Below are 5,843 nucleotides of genomic sequence, written 5' to 3'. Positions count from 1 at the left end.
CTGTGGGACTGTCTTTTCTGTCCTCCTCCCCTCTTCCCATGTTTCCTCTGCACGTGTCCCAGGCACCCCTGCATCACCAGCTGGCTCATCTCGGCCACTCTGTGCCTCAGTTTCCTCATCCGACCGATGGGAGTAATTCTGCCCGCTTACCTCATCGTGTATTGAGGAAGGACAAATGTCACATTCAAAGCAGTCGGAACAAGGAAAAGTGTGGTACAAATGCTAGAAAGACAGAATAAGGTGCCCCACCCTCTGCAGAGCTGGCTGCACATCCGCCACCTCCTACCTGCACCCCGCCTTCGCCCTCCTACCTCTGCTCCCTGTTGTCACTGAGGTTGGAACTAGGACACCAAGAAGCCAGGGAAAGCAGAGATAACGAACAGAGCCTTTGGCCCCGTGGTAGAATCTTTAGGTAAAGGCTGTGTGTCCAGCCTCCCCTACCCGCTACACCCCCACACCCCACACTACACCCCCTACACCCCCTCAGGGTCTCCAGCCTGCTGCTACGCGGTTACTAGCCCTGCACACAGCTGATTGGTCAAGGAGTGAACATGTGACTCAACTGGGCCTATCACATCCTTCCCTGAAATTGTCAGCTTGAGGTCTGTTTCTCTGTGGTGGTGACCTGCTCTAAACCATGGCATTTTCTACTCTGTGTACAGATGTTCCCAACCAAAGCAGGATTTTGTGCAGCCATGGGAACATAGGGGATTTGAGCTCAAAATATGTCAAAGCTACAAGATCTTTGCCGAGGCTGTGGCAGGTAAGAACACAGGCTTTGGAGTTCATCCCGGATTCAAACCTGGCCTCCATCACCAGTTTAGGGTGTGATCTTGGGCAAGTCTGGGCTTGGTTTTTTGTTTTGGACACCAGCTTCGCAGGCTCCTGGATGGGGCAGGTGCTCAGCATTTGGCTGAGGCACTGAGGTCATGGAGTAGAAGGTGCTACCCAGAGATGAGCCCCTCCAGGCCAGCATGCAGCGGGCTCAGATCAGCTGGGTGGCCTGGGGTGAGTTGCTGCACCCCCCGGGGGGTGATTTCTGTCTCCATACAAGCTGAACGGGCTACACTGATCATGTGAGTGCCTAACCCAATGCAGCTCTCCCTCCCACGTCTCTGGAGGACAAGCTTCCAAAGCTGGACACGTGCCTCCTTCCTTGACTGTACCCAGCCACCAGACATCCCTCATGCACCTCCCCGAGGCTGTGCCAGGCCGGCCCAGCTGGCAGCTCCTGACGTCAGCTGCTAATCCGGGAAAGCTGCCAGCCAGAGATAGGGATGAGCGGCAAAGGAAATCGGAAACAGGTTTGAAGGTGGGGGGCCCTGGCCCCCAGCCCCCAGCCAGCCCTTCCTGTGCTCCCATCAGCTTCTTCAGCAAACCCTCCCAACCCCGGAGGCTGATGTCTGGACATGGTGCAGCTGGGGCCTCTGGTCGTGAGCCACTGCTTCTCTGTAGCAAGAGCCGGGGCCGTGCAGTGCGCCGTGCTCAGCTGCCTCCAGCTCCAAGGCTGCAGGTGTCTCCAAGTCAGTGGGGGGGGCGGGGTCGGCACCACTGGCTTGGATTCTGGGCCGACTCTCACTGGTCCCATGTGGGCTGCAGGAAAAGCAGAGGAAAGTGGAATCTCAGCCAGTCTCCGAGCCCAAGCCAGGAGCATCATTCCTCACCGCTCTCCTGTCATCTCAGCCTCACGGCACCTAGGATGTGTGTCCCACTTTACAGAGGAGGACACTGAGGTCATAGCTACTGAGTAGCTGAGCTGAGAGTCCAGCCCAGGCCTGGTTGCTCCTAAGCCCAGCTGTTCTGCTGTGTCGGTCATCTCCCGGCAGAGGTGCTGGCGCTGCCCGCGCCCACCCACCTGGGAAGTACACCCCCGCCTCCCACCTCCCCTGGGCCAGCGGGGGTCGGCCAGCCAAAGCAGCCAGACCAAGTCCTGGTCTGACATCTTCCCGTGGACTGTCTAAGCCACCCTGAGCAGCAGCAAGGAGGCCAGGCGCAGCTGCTGGCGTAGGGGAGGAAAAGACTGATCTTTGCCCCACACACAGGGCCAGAACCTTCACAGGGACTCCCACTGGGCTAATGTGCTAATTGGAGAGGGCACTGACTTTCCTGAGGCTGTGCTGCGGCTCCTCCCCACCCCCCTCCCAACCTCCTCCTTGGTCCGCATCCAACCCTGGAGCAAAGGATGTCCCTCCCTCAAAGCATGTCCTCTCCTCCTGGGTGCCAGGGTCAGAGGCTTTGGACAACAAGGACCTTACAAATTATTACCTCTAGGCCCTCCTGGAAGGGCTAGGAGAGGGGCCCAGAGAGGGAAAAGAGCTATCCAAGCTCACAGGACAAAATGAGATCGGGACTAAGGTAGTTTGCAGCTCCACATTTCCGGCTCCCTGAAGTCACATGGAAGCTGGGTGTGGCCCCTCACTCAGGGCGGGCGCTGGCTGTTCCGACGCCTACCTGAGCCCTGAGTCGTTCACAAAAACTTGGGCTCACGTGGAACTGGCCTCATCCCGGGTCCATCTCCAACTTGCTATGTGCCCTCCTGCAAAGCACATCCCTTTTTTTTTTTTTTTTTAAAGATTTTATTTATTTATTTGTCAGAGAGAGAGGGAGAGCGAGCACAGGCAGACAGAGAGGCAGGCAGAGGCAGAGGGAGAAGCAGGCTCCCTGCCGAGCAAGGAGCCCGATGTGGGACTCGATCCCAGGACGCTGGGATCATGACCTGAGCCGAAGGCAGCTGCTTAACCAACTGAGCCACCCAGGCGTCCCAGCACATCCCTTTCTGAGCCCCTTCTTCTTCATCAGCACCATCACCTTCCTCGCGGACTTGCCGCTGCCTGCAGTTCTACCGTTCGAGAAGCTGGCTGGAGGCCAGAGAAAGAGAGAGGAAGGTAGAGGCAGGAGATGGGGCTTGAAGTCCGCGGGGTCAGGCCACTCAGCACTGAAGAGCCTGGCTGTCCTGCTGCGGGCTGAGTCCAGAACTGCTCCGACCCATGTCTGTGGCGGAGCTGGGCCGCACCCCCACTCCTGTTACTCTGAGAAGCTGCTAGACTGAGCTCAAATCACCTTGAAATCCTACCCCGAGAGCCTTGCTAAGGCCCCAGGTGCGAGCCTCAGGGGTGTGACCAGAGCCAAGGGGAGGCACCCAAAGCTGGGCCAGGAGCCAGTACCCAACCTACCGATGACTCACTGTGGCCCTCCTTGTTCTGGGCGTCAGTTTCCCCATCTGCCCCAGAATGCTCTGTACTTGGGTCTCAGTACTGATGTTCAGACTCCATAACACCACCAGGCCTTTGTCCCTGCTTGGACAAGTCCAGCCTTCCCTTCCCTCTCTTCTCTGCCTCACAAACTCCTGGTCATCCCTTCAGGCCCCAGTCAGCCGTCACCTCTGCCAGGAAGGCCTCACCAACACTCCTGGGGACAAGTTGCCCCTCTTGCATGATTCCACACCTCCTTCTGCAGGCATCCAGCCAGACCCAGGCCCAACTTCACACTCAAGGTAAGGAGCCCAGGAGTGACAACCCATGAAATCCTTAGAACAGCACCAGGCATTGAGCAAGCAGCCATATGTACACCCCCACCCCGGCAACGCACCCCCTGTGTCTCCAGCCCCATTCCTTCCCTGAGCTCCTGACACTTCCCCAGCACCGCCACCGGGAGGTCTCACAGGCATTGCCCCCTAACCTGCCCAGACGCTCTTGGTCTCCCCCAAAGCTGGTCTTCCTCAGTGTTCCCCACACAGTAAAGGGCCCCGCCATTCCTCAGGAGCTCAAACCAACGCCTGATTCCCTGCTGTATCTCCCAGGCCCAACGGATCTGTCCACAAACCCTACCCATTCTAGAATCCAGTGCCTCCTTACTACCCCTATGGTCACCCCTGGCGTCTGAGCTGCTTCTGTGTCCTGCCTGGATGGTGGCAGCATCCGCCCCCACCTCCATCCCCTCCGATTTCCTCTATTTCCACCTCACTCTGTTATCACGACATCCTTTCCTGTACCTACCATGTGCCACGGCTCCCATCACACTCAGAAACAAATCCAAACCGCTCCCCACAGCCCTTGACCTGCCCGCTCTCCACACACACACCCTTCCCCCTGCACAGGCTCTCGCCACTGTGCCCTTGGGCTCCTCCTGGGTCACCCCCAACTCCTTCCCATCTCAGAGCCAGTGCACTTGCTGTCCACTCTGATGGAGTGCTGCCCCCCAGGTCTTCTCGGCCTGGTCTCATTCTCCATGCCTGGCCTGCCCAGTGCTGGGCACCTGGCAGCAGCTCACTAAATGGCTGCAGAACCTGCCCCTGCCTGGACAGGGCAGCAGGAGCAGCAGGGCCGGGTGTTGGCGGGACTGCCGTGTCACCACTAGGTGGTGCTGCAGACACGTCCCTGGGCCGTGACCTCCGGTCCGGCCTTCAGATTTGTTGTCCACCAAGCCTCCCCGCCTCCCTCCCGTGCCAGGCGGTGCTGTGGGCCACCAGCCGACTCGGCCCCCGCCCTCCCAGTCCTCCAGCGGCCACGGGCGGGAGAATGTGGTACAGGGGTATCCACAGAGGGAGGGAGGGAGGGAGGCCTCGCTGCCTCACATGGCCTGCACTTCTGGCTCTTTCTGGGGAGGGAGTGGGTGTGTTGGCATGAGGGGGCGGGGTGGGAAACAGGGGGCTCAGCCAGAGCAAGGGATCTGGAATGAGGAGTTCTGGATTTGTACCCTCCCTCCTCTAGTGCTCTGGCCCCTTCTGACAAGCCTGGTCCTGTCTCTGAGCCTCGACTTCCTCATCTGTCAGCAGGGGATGAAATGTGAGCAGGGACTGAAACCCTGTGCCAGGGAGCCGAGGTGGGCTGCTCTATCAGGAGGAGGCAGAGGGGCTTTTTGTGGGGGCCTCCCCAGTGATGTGTGAGTGGATGGTGTGTGCATCTGGGGAAGAGGCAGGTGGACAGGAAACTGGCCAGCCGGGGAAAGTCTCTAGGGCTTCCCTTGCCTTGAACCCTGTGACCTGAAGCGTGTGTGGTGCGTGTGTGTGTGTGTGTGTGTGTGTGTGTCAGAGTCCCTAGATGTCTGAGTGAGTGTATGTCTGTGTGTAGGAGCCCGTGGTGGGGGATGGGCCGCCTCTCACCTTGGCCATGGAGGATCAGGAATTCCAGGGAACCAGGGGCTTTCATCTCCCTGCCATGAGGGGCCCTCAGGGCCTAGGGCATCTGCTCAGTCAGTACCAGGGATGGGGCCCTAAGAGGGCACCAGGGCACCCCACTTCTTTCCCAGCCCCCCACGCACCTGGTAGCTGGATCTTCTCTCCTCATCTCTCCCCAAGAGCACCTGCACTCCCTGATTTGCATACATTTGCATTCAGACCATCTAGGCCCTCCTTCCCTCAGATCACAATGTCGTTCTCACTCCAATCAGCCCCATCACAGAGGCTGCAGACTTCCTGTGGGCGAGGGGCCAAGGGTTATGCTGGAAGGGCCCTGTCCCCTGGCCTGCCCACTTCTTCGTGCAATCAGCCTGGTTCTTTCCCTCCTTAAGAGGTAGAATTATTAAGCACTCACTGTGTACAGATGTTTTATGTACCCGTTCATTCAATCTTCACTTTAAGGTATCTTTATGCCCATTTTACAGAGAAAATTGAGGCTCAGAGAAAGGAAGTGACTCAGCCCAGTTCCCGCAGTAAGTGGGACTGGAAGTCAGTCAGCTCTGGTGGACTTTTGCACACCCACTGGGGTGTGGGTATGGGAGTGGGGGACACAGCCTCTCTTTCTTGGCTCCCTGCCCTCTGGGTGACAAGCCACCTGCCTTGCCACCTGGTTCTTGGCCTTTTCACTCAAGTGACCCCCTCAGGAGATGGGTGAGTAGTAGTAATG

The sequence above is a fragment of the Neovison vison genome, chromosome 12 (genome assembly GCF_020171115.1).
Source record: "Neovison vison isolate M4711 chromosome 12, ASM_NN_V1, whole genome shotgun sequence".
In the NCBI taxonomy this organism is placed as follows: Eukaryota; Metazoa; Chordata; class Mammalia; order Carnivora; family Mustelidae; genus Neogale; species Neogale vison.
The sequence above is the reverse complement of the archived record's forward strand: the minus strand, read 5'-3'. Positions refer to the sequence as shown.